At 40.2% G+C, this 13,185-nt stretch overlaps 1 protein-coding gene across 3 annotated transcripts in view; it reads right to left on the bottom strand.

The window, feature by feature from the left end:
• Nucleotides 1-13,185, bottom strand: part of SGMS2 (sphingomyelin synthase 2) — a 64,022-nt gene that overhangs the window by 25,031 nt on the left and 25,806 nt on the right. Inside the window, exon 1 of one of the 3 annotated variants that reach the window (XM_030565509.1) lies at nucleotides 1,161-1,224. The exons of the other annotated variants lie outside the window; for them this stretch is intronic. The gene's annotated coding sequence lies outside the window, so the exon portion shown is untranslated. Of the gene's footprint in view, nucleotides 1-1,160; nucleotides 1,225-13,185 lie in introns of those variants that run through there. 3 annotated transcript variants of the gene reach the window in all.

The following is a 13,185-nucleotide window of genomic DNA, read 5'->3' as shown; positions in this document are numbered from 1 at the left end:
ATTGTGACACAATGCCACGAGTGATGCAAGGGGATTTTGTTACTCAAATTCAATTTGTGATTTTTAGGTCTGTGGCATGTTGGACAGATGGAGGCTGCAGTATTGCTTGATGGAATTGTGTTTTTACCATGACAGGGGACATGTGTTTTAACCAGGTCCCTTGACATGGATGTTTTTACAATTCATATAGACACAATTAGGACTGGGTAATGAATTAAGAGCAGGTAGCAGTCTTGACTGAAGGAAACAGTGGAGATCTAAGGAAAATCTGCTTATGAAGAGGAAGATGCAGAGTCCTCCAATGCAACTAGTCCCATGTTCTGCCCACAGTATCCCCTTTCACACTCCCTCCCTTCCATTTAACTGTGTACAAAATACATAGATGAAACAATATACCATATTTCTAACCGTTTAAAATCTTCCTGCTGTTTAAAAAAACAATAAATGCAGTGGTGTTTCTTATTGTGGAAAGCAAGAGATTTTGAGCAGAAGATTTGTACAATAGCAGAAGCAACAGACCCCCAGCAACATAAAACTATAGCACTGTTAAATTTATTACATGCAGCCTCTGTGGCTGTTCAAGAGATTCACCTCTTTTGGAAAGCAGCTAGTGAAAGATAAATGCAAAACAAAAAGAAGGCACTCTCTTGTGTAAAATACTGTTTTCCTAAATGAGAGACTAGCCATCTGAATGGCTCATGCCTAGAAATGACTGCTCCTCTAACAGTAGTGAAAAGATGCATATTTTTATCCTTCAAAAATCCATATTTTCTTTTAAAGGAGACTCAAATTAGGGTACAAATTGAATCTATGTGGCTCATTTTCCCTGCCACAAATGCTGTATAATTCCACTGAAATCATGCGAAGTACATCAGCAAAGAATCATGCATCAGTCTTTACAGTGGTTTACAGTGTGATGGGGAACATCTATAAATATCAATTCGAAGTCTATCCTCCCCAAATACATTATAACAGCTAGTGAGATCACAAAAGAGCTTTCCCATATATCTCAAAAGTGTTTTTTAAAAGGAAAGAACCATTATCCCCATTTTACCAAGCAGAAAATGGAGGAACAATGCTTTAGAAAATTCATTTGAAGCAGAATTAGACCAAAGCTGAGCACTTTCGAAAATTCCACACAGACAGGTGACGCGACTTACTCAAGGTGATAGAGCAGATTAATTGCAGAGCCATGATTAGAACCTAGGTGTCCTGACTCCCAAGACAATACTCGATCCACTGAACCACAGTGTTTCTCCCACTCTTTTATAGATAAGCAAATCCAAAAATAGAACTTTTTTTAAACAATCCTCTCTTGTTCCCCTTGTATGGGTTCTCTGTCCAACAAGCACTGCTCCCAGAGCTGTACATATTCCTGATGACATCACTAAGGATGACAGAGCCCTCTTTTTTTAAATGTATATAAAATGCAGCAGAAGCACTCTTATTTATGGTGATATTGTATATGTACATTAATAAATACCAGCGTAAATAACAGAGTGAGCTGCTTCTGCTGCATTAGAAACAAAGGAAAAAGACAAACAGAAAAAGGACAATGGTCAGTACATGGGATTGTTCTATTAAGCTTCTAAAAGGCATGTAGGAGTAAAAAAAGATGCACAGACATTATTTAAGTAGCTGACAGTATAGTTTAAGACGGCATATTAAAAAGGGCACTGCCAGGTTGTTTAGGCACACATTTTACATTTGTGTATCATGTCAGTAAAGGTTCCACCTGCATCTGTTTTAACTTGATCTCTCAGACATTGATTATATCAAAAAAGAAAAATGTACTTACTACATAAAGGCATAGATCACAAAATAGAAGAGCTATTGCTGCACAGAAAGTAGGCTGATATCATGCATAGATACAGAGAAAATTGTAAGAGTGATTTTTCACCTCTAACACTCATTTTGTAACACCAGGGCTGCCCAGTGTGGGGGGCAAGTGGGGCAATTTGCCCCGGGCCTCACAGGGGCCACCACGAGAGTTTTTCAGGGCCCCTGGAGCAGGGTCCTTCACTCGCTCCAGAGGCCCTGGAAAACACTCCTGGGGCTCGGGCTTCTGGAGCTTTTTCTGCTCCGGGTCTTCGGTGGTGAGGGGTCCTTCCTCTTCGGGGTGGAAGAGCCCCCTGCCACCGAATTACCGCAGAAGTGGGACCCACCGCCGAAGTGCAGCCGGGTCTTTGGCGGTAATTTGGTGGCAGAGGCCCCCCGCCGCGGGTCTTCGGGTCACTTCGGCAACGGGTCCCGGAGCGGAAGGAGTCCCCACTGCCGAATTACCGCCGAAGCGGGGCCCCCCTGCCGCCGAAGACCTCAGGCCCCCTCAATCCTCTGGGCGGCCCTATGTAACACTGAGAAAAGTCTGTTTCCAAAATTTGAAGATTAGCTGTGTAAAAGTAGCAATTTCCCCCAAAATGTGAAGGATATTGAAAAAACATGTTTTTTGTTGAAGAAATGACTGTTCTGAAATTTATGAAGTTTCTACCATTTTCTTGTTATCAAGCTAAAGATTTAGGCCTTGAACTTGCATTGTGGTGGGAGTATAGGGATCTGCCCACAAACAACAGATTGCAAGATCAAGGCCTTACTTAGTAAATAATCATCATAACCTTGTACACAGGATCATTTTCAAGTAATAAATAAATAAATAGCAGTATTTTTGGCAGCATATTTCTCTCTCCAGTCCACTTCAATGAAGCTACTCAAGCAGTTAGAATTTTCATATCTACAATTTTAAGACAATCTATGAACTGTAAGGTTACCACAATATTTATCCTTATTTCCTTAATTGATCATTTCCATACTTTTTATTCCATAGCTCCTATTAAATGGAATGTTTCTGGTATGTATTTTTTGCAAGGTGTATATTACTGTAGCAACAGTAACTAATTTAATATTTTTTTGTGTGTGTGTAGCACTTATATTAAGCGTATTGGTTTTGGTTTTTAAGTATAAAACCAAAAGGAGGCCAGCAGCAGCACATCCATATTCCCTACATTGTTCATATTTTGTATTTTATGTTACAGGATTATTTGTTTACAAACTGTTACACTCAGTCACATACTGAAATAAACAATGGTGCCAGGAAATCACTCCAGAAGAGTCAAATGGATCAGTGGAATACAGCTCAGCAACTGCCATTATTTTGCCATCTCATATAAAGTATTTTGGAATCATAGAAATGCTGGGCTGTAAGGAACCTCAAGAAGTCACCTAGTCCAGCCCTCTTTGCTGGGATAGGACCAAATAAACCTAGATCATCCCTGGCAGGTTATATGGCCAACCTGTGTTTAAAAACCTCCAATGATGAGGATTCCACAACCTACCTGGGAGCCTTATTCCAGAATTTAATTGCCCTTATAGTTAGCAAGTCTTTCCTAATATCTAACCTAAATCTCCCTTGATGCTGCCCATTACTTCTTGTCCTACCTTCTGTGGACATGGAAAACAACTGATCACCATCCTTTTTATAACAGCCCATAACATATTTGAAGACTTATCAGTTTAATATGATCTCCTCAATCTGTAGGGCCTGATCCTACAAACATTTAAGCATGTGCATAACTTTATTCACATGAGTATTTCTATTGACTTGAACAAGACTTCTCATACATACATGCTTAACTTTTATGTGTAAGTATTTGCAGGACTGGGGCATAAGAAGGAATATGTACAAAATGCACATTCACCTAAATCAACCACTTAAGCTTTGTTTGTGCTGTACTCAAATTGTACATGGATAATAAAAGATTAATTCTGTTCTCTACAGAAGCCCTTCAGGACATGGCTGCTGAGGCACCAGAAGTAAAGCAAGACTGTACTCGACACTGTTATCAGACCTTAATATATTAGCAAGATTAAAAAAATATGACCACTTGAAAGGTTTACTGTCCTACTCAAGAAAAATACTACCAAATTTAACAATAAGGATAATATCTTTATGTCGTTTTAGCCTCAGGAAAATTAGCTGTCTTGAGCTCATAACGCTTATTCTAGATAAATGTGCTTCTACCACCTGAACGTTCTCCTCTCTCTTTATGTAAGCAGATCCACAGATCCGCCCAGTAGATCTTTAGTCTACTTGCAACTCTAGAAGTTATTCTGGGCCCGTCAGTCAGTAACACAGGCCAAATCTTTCCTTTTGAATACCTTTCCGTAGAAGAAGAGAAAGGATGGTTCAGTGGTTAGGACACTAGCTTAGGTATGGGGAGACTGTAGTTTAAGTCCCAACTGCACCACAGATTAGTGTCAGATAATGTAATGAGAAATTGTGCTACTGCAGGAGTGACAGCTTTCCCTGAGTCCCAAATTGATCTTGGGTGGGTCAGATTTGTGGACCTGCTGATTTGAAGAAAAACAATTGTAGGTATTAAAAAAAAAAAAAAAAAAAGAATTTTCTGTTCATCATAAGCCAGTCCACAGATTTTCACTGTAGGATTTTTCTGAGATGTGTACAACTGGGGAAGGAAAAACTGAAGTGATTTGTGATCAAAATATACACTGTTAAAAAAAATTCCTCAGGCATGTAATATCCTTCACCCAAAAGGTACCATTTGCTCAGGACTTACAGTATTTTGTGAAACTTATATACCAAGGATCACCTTGTCACTTAACATATTTCTCTCTTCAATCACCCTCATCCTGTTTCATTGACTTTCTCCTCTTTTCATTTTTCTTTGAGGAATGAATACGTTCAAAAAGATTGCTTAATTTTGTAATATCATTATACTATTCCTGGTACTACCAAGTGGGTAGGAGAAATCTTTTAGTTTCTTAGCTTTGTCTAATGCATCCTCAAAAAGATTCTCTCAATAATTTTGAAGTATCCAATAGCTGCTTTTCACTTCCAGAGCCACATGTGCCTGCATGAGAAGTTATTGACCAGTCATGAGGACTTGGCTACACTGGCACTTTACAGCGCTGCAACTTTCGCACTCAGGGGTGTGAAAAAAACCCCGAGCGCTGCAAGATACAGCGCTGTAAAGCCTCAATGTAATCAGTGCCGCAGCGCTGCACGCTACACCCGTAGAGGATGTGGCTTACATGCAGCACCGAGAGCGCTCTCTCCCAGGGCTGGCGCTCCAACCACACTCACACTTCAAAGCGCTGCTGCGGCGACGCTCCCGCAGCGCTGCTGCAGCAGCGCTTTGAAATTTCAAGTGTAGCCATACCCTCAGGAATGTAGTGCATCCAGGTAATGTGTCAGAAATGAAGAAGCCCAGAGATCTCTAAGTTTGCCCCTAGGCCTGTGTTTTCTTGCGTTTATATGGCAGGGATCCTGATGAGGTCACCTCTTGCAAAACAAGTTGGAGCTGCTGAAGGCATTTTAGTTTTACTGGGGATTCCCATTCTGACTTAGTTACATAATTTCTTAAGCATAAAGATATACACCCTATAGCATAGGACCTGGGGGAAGAGATTTTTGCATGATTTTTTCTGCCCTTTCTTTCTTCCTACTTCTAACTCTTGAGTGATTCATCAGGGAAGAGAGAGTCAAGAAGCAGCTACTGCCCTTAATAGTTTCAAAATATTCCAAGGGAAGAAGCCTGTCTTGTCTGGATTGAATGCATAACGAATCCCATTTATCTTAATATTTTGATTGTTTCCTTGTGTGATTTTGCTTCTATATTCTGGAGTTGACTAATAAAAGAGGAAATGAAATGAGAAGGGCTCCTCCAGTTTTTGCTGGGCTTCCCTTTCTTTGATAAGGTCTTGTGCAAAAATTGACTATTTATAAATCCTCTTTTATTGGACCAACTTCTGCTGTTAAAAGAGACAAGCTTTAGAGCTAGAGAGAGCTCTTCTTCAGGTTTGAGTCCTTTCCCATTTTGTTTTATATTGTACATATTTAGGTATGCATTGTATTAACCTGTGTGGACAAGATACGTAAGTAAACTTTTAAAAGTTCTATCTAAATATCCTCCTGTGACTGCTGCATTTTGCTTGGATCTCAATCTGAGGAAACCTCTAACCAGTCAGTTCACTTTAACATGGATACATAATGGGTATTTTTTATCAGGAAGCTACATGAGTAGCTCTATATTTAATTTCATTTGTATTAACTGAAACACTCATACTAAGGAAGGCACATAAAGATTGCTGTGTTATCTAATATTGGCCCTAAAAATCTATTTTTTCGAGACTGTAACTACCTCTTTCCCAGTTAGGGACATTTTAAGAGCGTATTCCACGTCTTGCCTTGTTAAAACACAGCAGTATCACCTCAGATTGCTAGACATATGGTGACTGAAACTCACCTTCAACTGAAGTTTCGTTAGGTCCTCTGGTGTTGTTTTGAATGAGATTGTACATGGTCCTTCCAAGCTAGCCAGACAACTATAATGCTCTCTGGGTGGAGAACCTTTCAAATCCCCTTTCCACCCTTCATGTCCTTTCAATATTATCCGGAAGAGCAAAGGTCCTAATCCTTCAAGTCCTCTGCACACAGAACACCCGCTGACTTCAAAGATGGCAAAAAATGGAAACTAGGCCAGATTACAAAGGATGAATATAGGCAAACAACACAGGAATGCAGGGGCAAGATTAGAAAGGCAAAGGCACAAAATGAGCTCAAATGGGAATAAAGGGAAACAAGACGACTTTTTATCAATGCATTAGAAGCAAGAGGAAGACCAAGAACAGGGTAGGCCCACTGCTCAGTGAGGAGGGAGAAACAGTAACAGGAAACTTGGAAATGGCAGAGATGCTTAATGACTTCTTTGTTTCGGTCTTCACTGAGAAGTCTGAAGGAATGTCTAACATAGTGAATGCTTATGGGAAGGGGGTAGGTTTAGAAGATAAAATAAAAAAAGAGCAAGTTAAAAATCACTTAGAAAAGTTAGATGCCTGCAAGTCACCCAGAGCCTGATGAAATGCATCCTAGAATACTCAAGGAGTTAATAGAGGAGGTGTCTGAGCCTCTAGCTATTATCTTTGGAAAGTCATGGGAGACGGGAGAGATTCCAGAAGACTGAAAAAGGGCAAATATAGTGCCCATCTATAAAAAGAGAAATAAAAACAACCCAGGAAACTACAGACCAGTTAGTTTAACTTCTGTGCTGGGAAAGATAATGGAGCAAGTAATTAAAGAAATCATCCGCAAACACTTGGAAGGTGCTAAGGTGATAGGGAATAGCCAGCATGGATTTGTAAAGAACAAATCGTGTCAAACCAATCTGATAGCTTTCTTTGATAGGATAACGAGTCTTGTGGATAAGGGAGAAGCGGTGGATGTGGTATACCTAGACTTTAGTAAGGCATTTGATACGGTCTCACATGATATCCTTATCGATAAATTAGGCAAATACAATTTATATGAGGCTACTATAAGGTGGGTGCATAACTGGCTGGATAACCGTACTCAGAGAGTAGTTATTAATGGCTCCCAATCCTGCTGGAAAGGTATAACAAGTGGGGTTCCACAGGGGTCTGTTTTGGGACCGGCTCTGTTCAATATCTTCATCAACGACTTAGATGTTGGCATAGAAAATACGCTTATTAAGTTTGCGGACAATACCAAACTGGGAGGGATTGCAACTGCTTTGGAGGACAGGGTCAAAATTCAAAATGATCTGGACAAATTGGAGAAATGGTCTGAGGTAAACCGGATGAAGTTCAATAAAGACAAATGCAAAGTGCTCCACTTAGGAAGGAACAATCAGTTTCACACATACAGAATGTGAAGAGACTGTCTAGGAAGGAGTATGGCAGAAAGAGATCTAGGGGTCATAGTGGACCTCAAGCTAAATATGAGTCAACAGTGTGATACTGTTGCAAAAAAAAAAAAAAGCAAACGTGATTCTGGGATGCATTAACAGGTGTGTTGTAAACAAGACACGAGAAGTCATTCTTCCGCTCTACTCTGCGCTGGTTAGGCCTCAACTGGAGTATTGTGTCCAGTTCTGGCACGGCATTTCAAGAAAGATGTGGAGAAATTGGAGAGGGTCCAGAGAAGAGCAACAAGAATGATTAAAGGTCTTGAGAACATAACCTATGAAGGAAGGCTGAAAGAATTAGGTTTATTTAGTTTGGAAAAGAGAAGACAGAGGGGACATGATAGCAGTTTTCAGGTATCTAAAAGGGTATCATCAGAAGGAGGGAGAAAACTTGTTCACCTTAGCCTCTAATGATAGAACAAGAAGCAAGAGGCTTAAACTGCAGCAAGGGAGATTTAGGTTGGACATTAGGAAAAAGTTCCTAACTGTCAGGGTAGTTAAACACTGGAATAAATTGCCTAGGGAAGTTGTGGAATCTCCATCTCTGGAGATATTTAAGAGTAGGTTAGATAAATGTCTGTCAGGGATGGTCTAGACAGTATTTGGTCCTGCCATGAGGGCAGGGGACTGGACTCGATGACCTCTCGAGGTCCCTTCCAGTCCTATAGTCTATGGCCATGCAGGACTGAGTTTACATGACAGAGTTCATTAACTATAAAAAAAAAAAAAGTCTTCTCTCTCCCCCTTCCCACCTCCACCCCCACAAGCTAAATCCAACTCCTGATTAAGAAGAGGAGTTTCTGATTACCAGAGCAAATTGGCACCAGACAGCTAATGGGCTGATTAGTCCCTTAACTTGGAGACTGGATAAAAGAGCACAGGAAGGAAGTGCAAGGGGAGAGAAGGAGAGAGAGAGAGAGACACAGACACTAATAGGGCCTGACAAAAGGGCATTCTCTGGAAAGAGACACGTTTTCTCCCCACCTGTTGGAGAAGAGATAGTAAAAAACTAAAAGACATCATAAATACTGTGACTGCACAAGCACATAGAAGGTGGTAGAGTGTAACACTATAAATACACTGCATGGTGGTATCTACACAAAAGAAGGTCTGAGCAGTCTGTGCAAGGCAAAGAGAAAGGAAACTGAAGGGGCCTCAACACGAAGCCCATATGCTGGCCTCAGTTGCACTATTGCAATCCTACTGAAGTCAATGGCTTTGCACAGGTTTGATTGAGGGTGGAATTTAGTTCCTTGTATTTTCTTTTATTTAAATATACCCTACATATGAAGGCCTGAATGCATTCCTAGGAAATTATAATTTTACTACCAGTAAAATGACTATTTAAACTAGTTCTTCTGACCAGTCCAAGACATTTATGATTAACCTGGTCAACCAGTAGATAGAGAGAGATAAAACTGTACTTGAAAATCGCACCTATATCGCCTCCTCACATTGCCCATCAAGATCATCTATAAACGTGTTGGTAACTCAGTCCCCTTTTTCCAAAGTATACAATTCAGACACTTCATATACCTAAATACCAAGAAGAACAAGAATACTTGTGGCACCTTAGAGACTAACAAATTTATTTCAGCATGAGCTTTTGTGAGCTACAGCTGTGCCACAAGAGCTCTAAGGTGCCACAAGTACTCTTGTTCTTCTTGCGGATACAGACTAACACGGCTGCTACTCTGAAACCTAAATACCAAGAAGATCTAACTCACCCTTGGAAAGCTCTCCCTCGATCTTTCATCCCTGCCAATGTCTGAATGCAACAACAGGGACATTTGTGGGAAAATACAGACATATACTTTTTAACTCTTAAAATATGACAGTCTGACAAAATATTAAATATTTTGCTTATGAATTATCAGGATTGTTTCTCCTATATCAGGACAATTTATATGTATTAAAAATATTTGTCCTTAAAGACACAGTCAACTATGGGCTCCAATCTGTAGTTTTGAGTCCAATAGTCTACTTACATAATGAAAACCCCATACTTAATAGCTTTGGGCATTATCCTATATTTAAAAAAAAAAATGGTAAGTGGCGAACCCAGAAATCCCCCCTCCCCACCCAAAATCAAAATTGTCTCCCAAATATCTCTCTCTCTTATGATACTGCATGCATTCAGCATGGATTATAGGAAGATATTTGACCTGATGAACACATCTAATGGAGCTATCCAAGAGCTCCATTTTCTAGGGCTTCATATGCGGTAATAAGGAAAGTTACCAGCTTTAGCCTGCCCTTGATTCCCAAAAATATTGTTACTTAGAATCTACCTACATATTCACCTGAGAGGATATTATAAAGACCTCTATTTGCATCAAATTATGTCCACAAAAAAAATTAAGCTCTTTTCTATACCCAGAATGGTCCCAGAAAAGCAGAGAAGTTTTAGTTATGAAAAATTACAGAAGTGAATGGCTATCATATACTAGAAGGTCAAGACAGCAGTTTTTCCCTTCTTCCCTCACCTCCACTTTACAATTTTATTTAAAAAAGAAAACAGTCATCAGTACACAATGATGTGATGATGATGCTTTGGCGCCAATGATACTTGATTTTTCAGGACACCTGATGACTTCAAAGTGTAGCTTCTAGGACATAGAAGATAACCCTCAAATAAAGGGATAACCCTAACTCAAACCAAACTTATCTGACAGTCAGGCACTTTTATTAACTGTGTATTTAAAACAAAGTTATTTATAAAGTGTATGGGAGAAGTGCTTGTTTCTTGAAACTTTACTGAAGAAGTTAAAGTATATTGATCTACCACTTCTTATGCTTTATGTATAGCAAGATCATTTGAAGCAAAGCATGCTTTGTGGTCAAGGTTTAATTTAAAATGACAGCCACTTTAGGTAGACTGATAATGGTAGGGGCTCAAGAACTCCAATTATCTTGTTTGAAATATCCTTCAACTCTCTCCTTTGTCTTCAGTCTATTTCATGCCATTATCATGGTCAGAGTCTACTGCCTAGTATCTGTAGCACAAACAAAAATCTTGAGATTTTGGAGGCAGTTTTGATGGCCTGAGAAATACCCCCAAGTCCTGTATTTATGTAGGTATGGCAATATTGTTTTTTAACTAGTTATCTCAGATGTGCAAAGTAGAGGAAAAGAGATTATAAATTTCACATCTCTATTAATATAACACTAGACTATTTCAGCTATAACATCACAAGATTTAGGCAAAGTCTTTGTATTTTTTTAAATCTATAGACTATTAATGGAAACCATGAGAAATGCACTAATGACAATGATAGCTTTAGACTTATACCGCAGGGATGCTCGCACCTTCTAAGAGCCAGGTGAATGGAACAGTGAATCAGTAAGCAGTTAGTTAATCTTCAGCAATACTAAATATACAGACTGACAGCTGACAATCCATTACAGAGTATAAACTATTATCCCATTCTTTCAGAATTGTTTGCTTTCAGAATTTCAGCTTGCTTCTTAGAACAATGCAAATGTTTTTCCAGTAGTGTGAAGGATCAGTATAATGTCTCTATCAAACTGTGACATTTAATTGGTACTCACACCATTTTTAAGAATGTGACCTACATTGTAATTACCTACAGGTCAAGGACTGACCAATGACAGCTTACTATAATGCCTGACTGTCATAAACAAATAGTTAAGGGTTAATGCCTCCTTTACCTGTAAAGGGTTAAGAAGCTCAGTAAACCTGGCTGACACCTGACCAGAGGACCAATAAGGGGACAAGATATTTTCAAATCTTGGTGGAGGGAAGTCTTTGTTTGTGCTTTTGTTTTTTGGTTGTTGTTCGCTCTTGGAATTAAGAGGGAACAGACGTCCATCCAGGCTCTCATGTTTCAAAATTGTAAGTAATAGCCAGGCAAGGCAGATTAGTCTTATTTTTGTTTTCTCAACTTGTAAATGTCCTTTTTTTTGCTGAGAGGATTTTACCTCTGCTTGCTGTAACTTTGAACCTAAGGCTAGAAGGGGTTCCTCTGGGCAATACGAATTTGATTACCCTGTAAAGTATTTTCCATCCTGATTTTACAGAGATGATTTTTACCTTTCTTTTTAAGAACCTGATTGATTTCTCCTTGTTTTAAGATCCAAGAGGGTTGGATCTGGACTCACCAGGGATTGGTGGGGGAAGAGAGGGGGGGATGGTTAATTGCTCCTTGTTTTAAGATCCAAGGAGTTTGGATCTGTGTTCACCAGGGAATTGGTGAAGTCCCTGAAGGCCACCAAAGGAGGGGAGAGTTTTGGGGGGACAGGAAGTGCTCCAGACATTAAAATTTCTGGATGGTGGCAGAGTTACCATATCTAAGCTAGTAAATAAGCTTAGAAGTGTCCATGCAGGTCCCCACATTTGTACCCTAAAGTTCAGAGTGGGGAAGGAACCTTGACATGGTGAGCAGCGGTGAGGGATTTTTAGGAACCAAAAGCCAGTAGGATTTTTTTTTTTATCTCCTTTCTAGCTGCTTAGAAAGCAGCCTGAAAGCAGAGGTGTTAAGGTTTTTAACAAGGATCTTTGTTAAGAGGAGGCTTCAAGCTGTGAGCAAGCAGCCAGCAAAGGGAATTTACAAGCTGAATTGTTTTCTTTCTTTCTACCTCTCAGGTATAGCTAGTTAGAAAGTCTCTGTTAACCAAGCAGCCCTGAGCCGAGTGCATCCCAGTTTCAGTGAGCTGCAGAAGGGTGTGGCCAGCACAAGAAAGCAGAAAAATGAGTACCAGTGGAGCAGCTAACAAACTAGAGCTGGCTAGGCTGGAAGCAACAGAGAAAGACAACGAACAAGAGAGACAGATGGAAATAAAACAATTAGAAATAGCCAGAGAGGAGGCTGCCCACAAAAGAGCTATGGCGGCGAGAGAAGAAGAAAGAGAAGAGAAAACCAAAGAGGCTGACCACCGGAGAGCTATGGAGATGAAAGAAAAAGAGATGGAGATCCAGAGGGAGGCCCACCAGCAGGCCCAGGAATTAGCAAGGGCTAAGCCAGATGTACCAGTCAACCCTAACAACCCTTCTCCAGGTACTGTTTCCCATCCTAGAAAATTCCCCACCTACAAGGCAGGTGATGATACTGAGGCCTTCTTAGAAAATTTTGAAAGGGTCTGCCTTAGGTACAGCATCTCTGCAGACCAGTACATGATAGAGCTGAGGCCACAGCTCAGTGGACCCTTAGCAGAGGTGGCAGCTGAAATGCCTAAGGAACACGTGAACCATTATAATCTTTTTCAAACCAAGGCCAGAATCAGAATGGGGCTAACACCTTAGCATGCCTGTCGGCAGTTCAGAGCCCTAAGGTGGAAACCAGATGTGTCATTTACCCGACACGCCTGCCACATTGGAAAGAATTGGGATGCCCAGATATCAGGAGCAAGTGCTAAATCTCTGGAAGAGCTGTCCTTCCTAATGCAAATGGAGCAGTTCTTAGAGGGTGTTCCTGAGGAAATAGGTGGAAGTGGCAGAAAAGAGAAA

This window comes from Gopherus evgoodei, chromosome 5 (assembly GCF_007399415.2).
Source record: "Gopherus evgoodei ecotype Sinaloan lineage chromosome 5, rGopEvg1_v1.p, whole genome shotgun sequence".
NCBI classification, from domain to species: domain Eukaryota; kingdom Metazoa; phylum Chordata; order Testudines; family Testudinidae; genus Gopherus; species Gopherus evgoodei.
The sequence above is the reverse complement of the archived record's forward strand: the minus strand, read 5'-3'. Positions and strand labels throughout refer to the sequence as shown.